General features: G+C 45.0%; 1 non-coding gene across 1 annotated transcript; it reads left to right on the top strand.

Moving 5' to 3' along the window:
* The first annotated feature begins 10,371 nt into the window (after window positions 1–10,371).
* On the top strand, window positions 10,372–10,478 carry LOC121829275 (U6 spliceosomal RNA). The gene has a single exon (XR_006072043.1). It is a non-coding gene; the product is annotated as a U6 spliceosomal RNA (small nuclear RNA).
* Window positions 10,479–12,522: the final 2,044 nt, after the last annotated feature.

Below are 12,522 nucleotides of genomic sequence, written 5' to 3'. Positions count from 1 at the left end.
GGAGAACCAGAGACCAGATTTTAAGAGGCAGAGGTCAGTGGACTGGAGCCACTAGTCCCAAGGGGTTCCAGCGTGTGTGTGTGTGTGTGTGTGTGTGTGTGTGTGTGTGTGTGTGTGTGTGTGTGTGTGTGTCCTGGTCCTTGACCCCACCAGTCCACAGGAGCCCAACTGCCCCAGAACCATCAGCTCTGCTCAGAGAGAAAAGCTTGTGACAAGAATGAAGCTGTCCTCTACGGGAGAACCCCCGCCCCCTCATGGACCAACTGCAGCAGCAGCAAGCAGGATCCTTTTGCCTTCAGCCCCCTCTGTTTAAAGCAGTGTAACAGGGTGGGGGATGGGAGGTAGAACTCTGTGTCCCTGCTTATCAGTTTGTGGAAGAGTCCTTGCTACCCATTCCCTCCAAGAAGACATCTGAGTATGCATCATACCCCTATCCCCCACCCCCACTGGGTCCTGATAATCCAGGATGTCCCCCTTCCCCCACTGAGGCAGTGCTTCCTCTCTGGCCAGTTCTGTTCACCTCCCTAGAGGCTCTTGATTTATGCTGTTGAATCTGAAAAGCTAACCTTGGAGAAGGAAAGGAAAGAGAGAAAACCAGTCCCAGAGGCCAGAAGGGCTGGAGCCAGGATCAGAGCCCCTTGGAAGAGGGTACTTAGCTCAGCACTAGCTGACCACTGGCAGCAGCCTGGCTTTGGGAAAACTGAAGCTGCCTTCAGGAAAAGAAGCTGAGTTTGTACAAACGTCTCTGCTCAGGAAATGGGGTGCAGGGAAGGTGGGGGTGATTTGGAGCCCAAGGACAGGAGGGACTCTTCCTGGCGGATAAGGGGTCAAGAAAAGGGGCGGAAATGGTCAAGACAGCTGCTGAACATCTGGAGTCACAGAGAATTAATTATCCATCGCTCTGAAGGACAGTGGGGTGGGTGGGGAGCCCTCTCCTTCCTGGCTCTTTGAAGAGCTGCTCCATTGTCTCTGCCTGGCCCTGGATGAAGGACCTGGTGAGCTGTCCCTCCCCAGTGGGCTCTAACACCCATCCTAGGGTGATAAAGCTACAAATTATCCCTTCTGAACCTTCAGTCACAGTAAAAGCCTGTAACCACACACAGGACACACCTTTTGGGCGACATATCTTGTACATGAAAAGGAAAAAATGAGAGCCTAAACCCCATCAGAGCCTGAAGAGAAGATATACTAATTCTTACCCAGTACTGCTGCTGGCATCCCCTATACCTGACCCAAGGGAGTGGGTCAGTGGGAATGGACCAGTGTCGGAGCCTTGACAGTGATGAGGAGAATGGCCATGCTGCTTCCCACAGATCTCAGGGTGGGAGCAGATATGGTTAGAGTTCCCTGGGCTCACCACCTTCTTCTACAGACTGTGAGTGAACAGTCTCCATGGGGTTCAAGCCAAGGTAATGATCCTGAGTTGGTCTCTGGATTCCCAAATACAGTTTGAAGAGTTATTGTATGGTCGGGTACAGTCTCAATTCTGGCTTGGGAATCTCAAAGCAGAGGCTTTAGTTATTCTACTATGGAAGTATCCAGGGTTTTATATAAAGTGAATTTTATTATTGTTAATCAAAATTTAACATTCTAAATTCAGCCAGTGAGACATAGTGCTCTTTCTACCCCTCTCCTTGAAATTCTGAGTTAGTTACCTGCTCTGTCTTTTCACACTTTTCTCTGTTTGCCTACAAACATGCATATATACAAACCCTGCCCCAACCCCTTTTCTCTTTCGATAGAATTTCATGTATCCCAGGCTGGTCCAGATCTTGCTATGTAGCTAAAGATAACCTTGAACTTTTAATAGCCCCACTTCTGCTTCCCAAGTGCTGGAATTATAGATTATAGATGCATACCACCATACTCTATGTATCCACTGGAGAGCAAACTCAGAGTTTTTTGCACGGTAAGGAAGCAGAAAACTGAGCCTTATCCACAGCCTCTTATTTTGTTATTTCTGTTTATAGAAATAAGTTTAATGTACACTGTAGCTTGCTTTTCTTGACAATTATGAACTTCACTGCTGCTGGGGCAAGCTGTTGTAAAATTGTCCTGGGTATTCTGGTAATGTGCAAAAGAGTCTTCTAGAGCTTTCCCCTCTACAAACATGGCTGCAGTGTGTACAGGCACATTGTTTTCCAAGGACCCTTTCTTCTAGATGCTTTTTCTACATACTAGATCCCTAAGAGTATGTTGTTTTTATCAAAGGAAGTGTTCTTTTTGCTTGTTTGTTTGTTTGTTTGTTTGTTGTTGTTTTTTTCTAGACAGGGTTTCTTCTCTGTGTAGAAGTCCTGGCTGTCCTGGATCTCACTTTATAGATCAGGCTGGCCTCAAACTCACTGAAATCCTCCTGCCTCTGCCTCCCAAGTGCTGGGATCAAAGGCATGTGCTACCACTGCCTGGCTAAAGGGTGTGTTCTTAATGCCATGTGATTTGTTCAAATTGCTTTTGCAAAAGTTCTTCTCAACCAGTGAGTCTTTCCCACTCTAGAAGAGAACTTGTATTTGAAAGCTCTACACCACCCAGGGCAGCTCTGGACTTTTACTGTGTATCTTGTGTGTATAGATGTCATGGACACTGTCATGACCATTGACTAGAACAGCAGCAGAAGCCATTCTGCCCCATCAGTCAGAAGCCCATTGGGAGTCCTTCCCCTGCAGAGGACTTCTGATACCCTCCTGGTGATTAGATAGAAACTATGGTCTGGACTTGAGACCATCAGTCCTGGGTTTTGGAAAAGAGAGGCTATAAAGCTGGGCTGAGAGTAGATGGAAAGGTGGGTCATGGATATTTTTTTGGTACTTTTTTTTTTCATTACATTGATTGATTGATTGATTTTTTTTGGTGTGTGTGTGTGTGTGTGTGTGTGTGTGTAGGTTAAAAGACAATTTGTGGGAGTCAGTTCTCTCTTTTACCATGTGAGTTCCAGGCATTAAAACTCAGGTCATCAGGATTATTAGCAAGCATCTTTATGAGCTGAGCCATCTCACCAGCCTGGGTCACTAACCCTTAGTTGTTTGGCCATTTGGGACCTGAAAAACAGTAATAGAGGCTGAAAAAGAATCCAGTCAAGAGGGTCTCAGAAAAGAACTTGCAAGGAGACTCAACTCCATGAGGGGGTACCAAGATTCCCACAGTGAAAAAGTTATCCACATTTTTCCTGGCCTCTTGAAAGGAACTATGGGAAAAATGAAGGGTAGTGGGGCTCTATAAGTTGCTACAGAAGGGGTAGTCCATGTTAAGCTCGTGGAGAACTAAGGCATGACCTAAGGACCTTGCTCAGCACTCTGTCACTTTCCTCTCAGCTTGTCACAGCCAGAGTCACTGAAAAGTATGAACGCTGTGCTTCAGAGTGAAAAGTGAAGTCTGGTCTGGAGCCAAATCTACGCTGTACCCAGGTAGTGTTGACAGAGGCAAAGTGCTTTCTAGCTAAGTTGCCTGCCCTGTGCCTTCCTCCCTTGGGCCTGCAACTTGAATCTCCCTGGATGGTAGACTGAAAGCCAGCTTCCACTGAGGCCTAAGCATTCAGGACTACGAGTTCTAGGGTGACCCCAATCTGGGGAATGTATGGCCTTATAGCCATCTGAGTCCCAGGGAGGAGGAGAGAGCCAGCCCAGAGCCAAGCGCCTCTTGAAATGTGGACAAGCCTTGGATAGGCAGAGTTACCGCAGACCCACATCTGTGGCCTATATGATAGAGAGAAGACTGTGACCTGAGCCTCTACCGCCCTCTGGTACATGGTTGGGGGAGGGGGCTCACCTACCCAGCTTACTTTGAGCTGATCTAGGTTATGGCCCTCGCGGCTCCTTCTAAGTCACTTGTACAGATTAAAAATGGCAACTGTCCCAGAGCTGATCCCAGGGGACCCTGGAACTTGCCCCATCCCCCCAGGCACTCTCTGTTCTCAGCATTGGCCCCAGTCTAGGACAGCTGCTCCAGGGTTACAACTGGCTCCACTCCATCCACCTAGGCCAGGGAGCTGTAGTGGGGTCAAACCCACCACAGCCTGGATGGTAGGGGCCAGAATCTCAGGGCAAGCTCAGAGATACTGGCCTTTCTTCTCAGTCCCCTTTCTTCCTCTCTCCTCTGGGACCTACCCACCACGGGTAGTGTTAGCATTTAGGCATCTGCACTGGCCTGCCCTTAGGGTCCTGACAGGATAGTCCTCAGCTGCAGCCACTAAGAGCACCCTCTGTGCACACTCGCTACATTCTCTTATAAAAGGCAGGCCTTGCCCACCTCCTTTCTCTCTCTTTTTCTCTTCCTTTGCTCTTGTCCCCAGGGAATGGTCTCTGCACCCTTCTCTCTCCTCCCCTCAATAAACTTCCCACATGGGCCCACTTGTGTGGTGCCACTTCTTCCTGCCATTTTTAAAATACAGCAGGTAGGGGAACAGAAAAGAAAGGACAAAGGAGAGGAAAGGAGATTGGCCTGGAAGGTACCCACACCTTGATTCCTGTGGCTTCTGTATCTGGGATTTCAGGGTCAGGGCACCCACACCTACACACATCATATACCCCAGGAGGCACTTGGTCCAAGACTGGATCTGTGGGCCAGGAAAGTGTCTGGATCTTTGCCCTGAACCCACTTAGGGAAGACAGTGAGGCAAAGAGGGTGAAGGAGCAGAAGAGAAGCTCTAATGTTCACCACCCCAGCTCTAGGCATCAACACAGACCACAAGGCTGTCCATTCTCACCTCTTTGAAGCTGCTCTGAGCTGAGTCAAAACTGAGTGTGCAGTCAGATGGTGGTGGTGCACGCCTTTAATCCCAGCACTTGTGGGGCAGAGGCAGGTGGATCTCTGTGAGTTCAAGGCCAGCCTGGTCTACAGACTGAGTTCCAAGGCTACATAAAGAAACCCTGTCTCAAAACAAAACAAAACAAACAAAGAAACAAAAAACTCTGAGGTTTTTTTTTTTTTGCGAATGGGCCTGCACAGCCCCTCCAGCTGCCCAGGAGCCCAGAGTGACCACAAAGTCTCAAGAAGTCTTTGAAGTGCTAGAATGAGGCTACAGGAAGAAGGTGGCATCCCACCCAGGCCGAGTCCACCCTCCCCAAAGCTAGTAACCTTGCCCACGGGCTTGGAGTCCATCTCTGGAGCCACCCTCTGTGCCAGGCTCCTTACACTGCCCAGGTGTATCTGCATATGAGGACCAGGGAAAAGAGGACTTGCCTGTCATCCCTGACCCAATCCCATCCCCAATTTATTTTTTGCAGGTTCCTGTAGGGGCAGCAGTGGGTCAAATAACTGGTCTTTCTCTCAACCGAAAATAGCAGGCCATGGCCTTATGGAAACTCCCCAGAGTGGGAGGTAGGGAGGAAGAAGAGCAAAGGAAGGGAGGCTTCTCAGGAAATGCCTGGGTGCCCTGACTGCCCTAGCAAAGACGCCTGGTCATTGGCTCTGCCCTTGGAAAGTCCCAGGCAGGGCTTGTGGACCTGGGTGGGCATAGTGCCAGCAGGGCAACAGGGGTCCCTTACACAAGCATCAGATGCCAAGGTGGACTTCCTTTCCTGCCTAGCTGGGTTTCTGCCATGGACACCATCAGGACAAATGAAGGTAGTTCTTTTTTGTGGTCATTCTTTGCTCCTGGTAGTGGTAAATCTGGTGCCTCATTCTCTGTCCTCTTTACTTCTACCTTCACCATCCTCAGAACAGTTTATTCAGCTAATATTTTAATTATTGAAACAGGTCTCATGTAGTCCATGTTGCCTCAACTTGATATGTAGCCAAAGATGACCTTGAACTACTAATCTTTCTGCTCCTACTTCCCCAATAGGGATTACAGGCATGCAACTAGATCCCAGAAGATGTTTGCAAATAAAGGCCCAAGTGAGGGTTTAACCCAAAAGAAGACTACAGAGAACAGAAACTGAGACTGACTGTAGGAATTAATCTTCAGGGACTGAACCTGGAGAGCTCCAAGGTTGATGGAAGCTGGTTTTTTTGTAGATGTGAGAACAAGGTCAGTGGACTGTAGAGACCTGGGATGGAGGTAGGAAGATGGGTGAGACTTGCAGATTTGCAAACGCAAGGCAAAGCATTTGAAAGGAAGCCATCAGTGAAGACACCAGACTTCGTTGTATTTCACAAAGGTAATTGACCTTCCATCTCTGTATGTGCAGAGTGGTCTGATTTAACAAACCTCAGGTTCAAAATGTTTGGAAGAAGAATGCATCCATAACTAAGCATGCAATTTATTTATATTGTGTTATAAGTCATCTAAAGAGTAAAGTCTACTGTTATGGGATGTATCTCAGTGGTAGAGTACTTGTCTACCTAGAAGGATGTGTTCAAGTTCTATGCAAAGCCTAATTTTATACAAGGAATTTGAGCATCTGATTTTGGTGCCTATGGAATTCCTGGACATTCCCTCTTGGTGCTCTAGGAACAAATGCATAGCTCTAGTGTGGAGGGCTTATAGTTAATACAGAGAGAGGATCAAAAAGTCATGAAAAGTTTTAAGATGAGACAATCAAGAGACACAATTCTGGATTGGAGATGGGCTTCAACTGATACAGTACTTTTCAAGCATATGCAAATCCCAGGGTTCAATACTTAGCACTGCAAAGAACTGAATAAGATGATGTATGCCTTTAATTCTAGTACTTGGAAATTAGAGACAGGATACAAAAATTAAGGTTATCTCCAGAAGTTTGAGGCTAGCCTGATCTTTTTTCTTGTTTTTTCTTTCTTTCTTTCTTTCTTTTTCTTTTTTTTTTATTTTTATTTTTATTTTTTTCGAGATAGGGTTTCTCTGTTTAGTCCTTGCTATCCTGGAACTCACTTTGTAGACCAGGCTGGCCTCAAACTCAGAGATCTGCCTGCCTCTGCCTTCAAGTGCTGGGATTAGAGACATGTGCTACCACTGCCCAGCTGTAAACAGCCCCCCTCCCAAATTTAGGACTAGAGACATAGCTCAGTGGTTAAGAGCACCCAGAATCAATTCCCATCACCCACATGTCTGCTCACAACAAGGAACTCCAGTCCCAGAGGAATCCAATACCCTTTTCTGTCTTCCTTGGGCACAAACCATGAACATGGTGAATGTATACATGCAGACAAAATACCAATACATGTAAAATAAAAATAATTTTAAAACTTATTTTTGTTTTGTTTGTCCAGTTTTGAGCTACTCTGTAGCTCTGGATATCCTGGAACTCACTATGTAGACCAGGCTGCCCTCAAACTCACAGAGATCCACCTGCCTCTGCCTCCCAAGTACTGGAATTAAAGATGTTTGCCACCACTGTGCCTGGCTTAGAAAATTTTTTTCAAAAATCAAATAGACAAAATCCTAAATGTTGCCGGGCGGTGGTGGCGCACGCCTTTAATCCCAGCACTCGGGAGGCAGAGCCAGGCGGATCTCTGTGAGTTCGAGGCCAGCCTGGGCTACCAAGTGAGCTCCAGGAAAGGCGCAAAGTTACACAGAGAAACCCTGTCTCGAAAAACCAAAAAAAAAAAAAATCCTAAATGTTTAGGAAAAGTATCATGATCCATGGTGCCACAGGCTTCATAGGTCTCAGTATGAGCAGTAGCTTAAGTGTTGTCCTGAGTTCTCAGGTGGACACTACAAGAAGACTAAAATTCAAATGCTTCTGGTATTTTCAGGAAGTAACTCTTAACAATAGACCACAAAATTAAACTGGCTGAGAAAGCAGCTAAAAAGTACAGAAGGATAGCTGTAGAAAGCAGTTGTGTACTATAACAGTCTTGGGGGTGAACATGAGAGACACAGAGAAAGGAGAAATGGTTATTTCAGAGTGTGTATATTTTGCTGACATCAGGCTCTTAAGGCAGCGGTTCTCAACCTCTCTAATTCTGTGACTCTTTAATACAGTTCCTCAGGCTGTGATGACTCTAACCATAAAATAATTTTCATTGCTATTTCATAACTGTAATTTTGCTACTGCTATGAATCGTAATGAAAGTATCTGTGTTTTCCAGTGGTCTTAGGTGACCACTGTCATTTTGATCTGCCCCACTCATACTATCAACATCACTGTTATTGCTTCCATCTCCATTGATATGACTCAAACCCACCATTCATTCATTAATTTATTCATTCAAGAATATTCTTTTGGTCAAGAGATGTGCTTTAGTTCAGTTCTCTGTTCCTATCAATGAGTATGCTGGTTAGTTTTTTGTCAGCTTGACACAAGCCAGGGTCATCTGGGAAAAGGGAACTATAATTCAGAAAATGCCTTCATCAAACTGGCCTGTAGGCAAATCTGTAGGGCATTTTCTTGATTAATGGTTGATTTGGGAGCGGCGAGCCCACTCTAGGAAATACCACTTGTTGGGCAGGTGATCTTGGGTTGTATAAGAATGCATGGTGAACTGAGCATGGTGGTGTACATTTTTCCCCCAACACTTAGGAGGCAGAGGCAGGAGAATCTCTGTTAGTTTGAAGCCAGCCTGGTCTACTTAGCAATTCTGAGGCCAGTAAGGACTACACAGTGAGACATTGTCTTTAAAAAATTAGAAAAGAGCCAGGCGGTGGTGGTGCACGCCTTTAATCCCAGCACTCGGGAGGCAGAGCCAGGTGGATCTTTGTGAGTTCGAGGCCAGCCTGGTCTACAGAGCAAGATCCAGGAAAGGCGCAAAGCTACACAGAGAAACCCTGTCTCGAAAAACAAAAAACAAAAAACAAAAAAAAAAGAAAGAAAGAAAAGAAAAGAAAAGCTGCTGCTGGTGGTGGTGCTGGGAGTGGTGTTGGCAGTGGCAAGCACACCTTTAATCCCAGTACTTGGGAGGCAGAGGTAGGCAGATCTCTGAGTTCGAGGCCAGTTTGATCACAGAGCAAATTCTAGGACAGCCAGGGCTACATAGAGAAACTCTGTCTCAAAAAAAAAAAAAGGAAAGATAAGGAGAGGGAGAGAGAGAGAGAGAGAGAGAGAGAGAGAGAGAGAGAGAGAGAGAAGAAGAAGAAGAAGAAGAAGAAGAAGAAGAAGAAGAAGAAGAAGAAGAAAAGAGAAGAGAAGAGAAGAGAAGAGAAGAGAAGAGAAGAGAAGAGAAGAGAAGAGAAGAAAAGAAAGAAAGAAAAAGAAGAGAGTGAGCAAGCCAGAAAGCAGTGTTCCTTCATGGCCTCTGCTTCAGTTCCCTCCCTCCAGATTCCTGCCTTGAATTTATACTCTAATTTTCCTTCATGATGGACTATAAGCTATATGGTGAAATAAACTCTTTCCTCCCCAAGTTGATTTTGGTAAGTATTTTATCATAGCAACAGAAGTGAGCTCTCTATCTTTAGGGGTCTATAATTGATAATGGAAAACCAAAAACAAACATAAAAAAAATTTAGAAAACAAGATACAGAACAATCCTACTCTTTTTTACTTTTGTTTTTGTTGTTTTGCAGTGCTAGATATTGAAGCCAGAACCTAGAACATGCTACACAAGCACTCTACCACTGAGCAACACACCCAGCTTCTGTTCCAAAGAGTCTATCGAAAAAAATTAAACATGTTTATATAGACTTGTCCTCAGATGTTCATAGCATGAATCATAATGTCTTGAAACTAGGAAAACCCAAGTATCCATCCACTGGTGACCAATAAACAAGCTGGATGCTTCTATACAATCGGGAGAAAAGCATCTCAGAGATTTTATGCTAAGTGAAGCAGCCATGCATAGAAGACCACATATGGAGCCAAGGCTGGTGTTGCAAGTCTGTAATTCCAACTCCTGAAGAGACTAAGGCAAAAAGATTAAAGTTCAAGGTCTGCTTTGGCTACACAGTGAATTCAAGGATAGTTTGGTCAACTAGGTGAAACCCTGTCTCAAAGAAATAATAAGAGAAAAAAAGAAAAGAAATAATAAGAGGGTTTAGGATGTAGTTCAGTGGTAGAGCACTTGCCTAGTGGGTACAAGATCTTAGATTTAATCCCTAATACTACACAAAGCAATACACACACACACATATACACACACGCACACACACAGACATATACCACTACCATACAAAAGGCATGATTTTGTTTACATGAAATCTTAGAACTGAGGCATTCTATGACAGTGGGCATGGTCATGAATTTGTTAAAATTCATTTTTGCTGTGCTTAATATTGGTGACTATCATATGTACAAAGTAGATTTTTTAACAATCTTATATTTATTATGCATACAGTGTTCTGCCTGCATCCCTGCAGGCCGGAAGAGGGCACCAGATCTCATTACAGATGGTTGTGAGCCATCATGTGACTGCTGGGAATTGAACTCAGGACCTCTGGAAGAATAGTCAGTGCTCTTAACCTCTGAGCCATCTCTCCAGCCCCAACAAATTAGATTTTTAATAGAGATTAACTTTTTGAAAAGATGTGAAAATTGAAAGTGGGACTGGAGAAATGTCTCAATAGTTAAGATCGCTTATTGCGTGCTCGCTTTGGCAGCACATATACTAAAATTGGAACGATACAGAGAAGATTAGCATGGCCCCTGCGCAAGGATGACACGCAAATTCGTGAAGCGTTCCATATTTTAAAAAAAAAAAAGATTGCTTATTGCTTTTGTAGAGGACCTGGGTTCAGTTCCAAGCACCTACATGGCTCAAAAGGATTCAACACCTTTTTCTGACCTCCATGGACTCCTGTACACATGTAGTGTGCAAACATATACTCAGGCACATACACATAAAATAAGTAAATAAATAAAAATTATATATTATATATATAATATACATATTTGCTTTTTTGAGACAGGATTTCCCTGTGTAGTCATAGCTGTCCTGAAACTCACTGTGTAGACCAGGCTAGCCTTGAACTCAGGGATCCATCAGCCTCTGCCTCCTGGGGACTAGGATCAAAGGCATGCACTACCACCACCTGGCTTTTATTGTTGTTGTTGTTGTTAAAGTATTCTTTAAATTATTTTATGTATCTGAGTGTTTTGCCTGCATGCATCTCTATTCATCATATTCATATAGTGCTCTTAGAGGCCAGAAGAGGGTTTTGGAGCCTTTTGGGGACTGGAGTTACAGACATCTGTGAGCCACCATGTAGGTGCTGAGAATTGAACCCTGGTTCTCTGGAAGAGCAGCCAGTGTTTCTTCTTCTGTTTTTTTTTTTTGTTTGTTTGTTTTGTTTGTTTGTTTGTTTTGGTTTCAGTTTTTGGTTTTTCAAGACAGGGTTTCTCTGTGTATCCCTGGCTGTCCTGGAACTCACTCTGTAGACCAGGCTGGCCTCAAATTCACAGAGATCTGCCTTCCTCTGCCTCCTGAGTGCTGGGATTAAAGGTGTGCATCACCACTGCCCAGCTTACAACCAGTACTCTTAAACACGGAACCATCTCCCCAGTCTCAATATTTTTAAGAGATGTAAAAAATTGGAAGTGGTACCATGAGAAATGGAAGAAAGACATAAAGGTAAGAAGTGGAGACAAAATTTTGGAGCAGTCCTACCAGATTGCCAGCAAAGGGATCTTTTCCTTCCTATGTTTTCCTTCCTACTTGTAGAGCATGCATCGACCCCTAGGAACAGAGACCTGGGTCACATGGTGACCCTTTTAGTAAGGAGAATAGGCAAATCTAGACTTGAGCTATATGTCAAAGTGTTCATAGGTGCCATTTCCTACTCAGAGTTAAGTCAGAGAGACAGAGGTGTGTGGTGGTATTGTGTTTCTCAAAATATTGTGTACCCTAATAAATTTATCTGGGGTCAGAGAACAGACAGCCACTAGATACAAAGGCTAGAAAATGGTGGCACTCACACCTTTAATCCTAGCATTCCAGAGATAGAAATCCCTCTGGATCTCTGTGAGTTCAAGGCCACATTGGAAATAGCCAAGCATGATGACACGCCTTTAATCCCAGAAAGCCAGCCTTTAATCCCAGGGAGTGGTGGTAGAAAGTACAAAGATATATAAGGCGTGAGGACCAGAAACTAGAAGCATTTTGGCTGGTTAAGCATTTGGCTGGTTAAGCTTTCAGGCTTTGGAGCAACACAGTTCAGCTGAGATTCATTCTGGATAAGGACTCAGAGGCTTCCAGTCTGAGGAAACAAGACCAGCTGAGGAAATGGCAAGGTGAGATAGCTGTGGCTTGTTCTGTCTCTCTGATCTACCAGCATGGACCCCAATAACTGGCCTCGGGTTTGATTTTATTAATAAGAACTTTTAAGATTCCTGCAACATCTGGCGCCCAACGTTTGTGTTACGAATTCATGAAAAAGCTGTTTGCCTGTGGCCTTGTGAGCCCCAGCTCAGGCCCAAGCTACACTCAGCCGGTTGTGGTGGCACACGCCGGTAGGATTTGCTGAAGGAGACAGAGGCAGGAAGATCCCGAGTTTGAGGCCGGCCTAGGAGGCTTGGGAGAAGCTTTAGCCCGGACTGAACCACAAACAGTGGTGGGACCATGGAAGCAGTGGCTACTGCTCCACGTTGCCAGCTCCTTCTCATCGTGTTGGTGACTGCAATGCTGCTGCTACCTGGGACAAAGGGTTTACTGCTGCTGGTTCAGAGAAGAATTGCCAGGACCATCGTGTTACAAGAAAGCATCGGCAAAGGTCAGTTTGGAAAATTTTGGCAAGAC

Source organism: Peromyscus maniculatus, chromosome 4, assembly GCF_049852395.1.
Source record: "Peromyscus maniculatus bairdii isolate BWxNUB_F1_BW_parent chromosome 4, HU_Pman_BW_mat_3.1, whole genome shotgun sequence".
NCBI classification, from domain to species: domain Eukaryota; kingdom Metazoa; phylum Chordata; class Mammalia; order Rodentia; family Cricetidae; genus Peromyscus; species Peromyscus maniculatus.
This window is presented reverse-complemented; position numbering and strand designations above follow the sequence as displayed.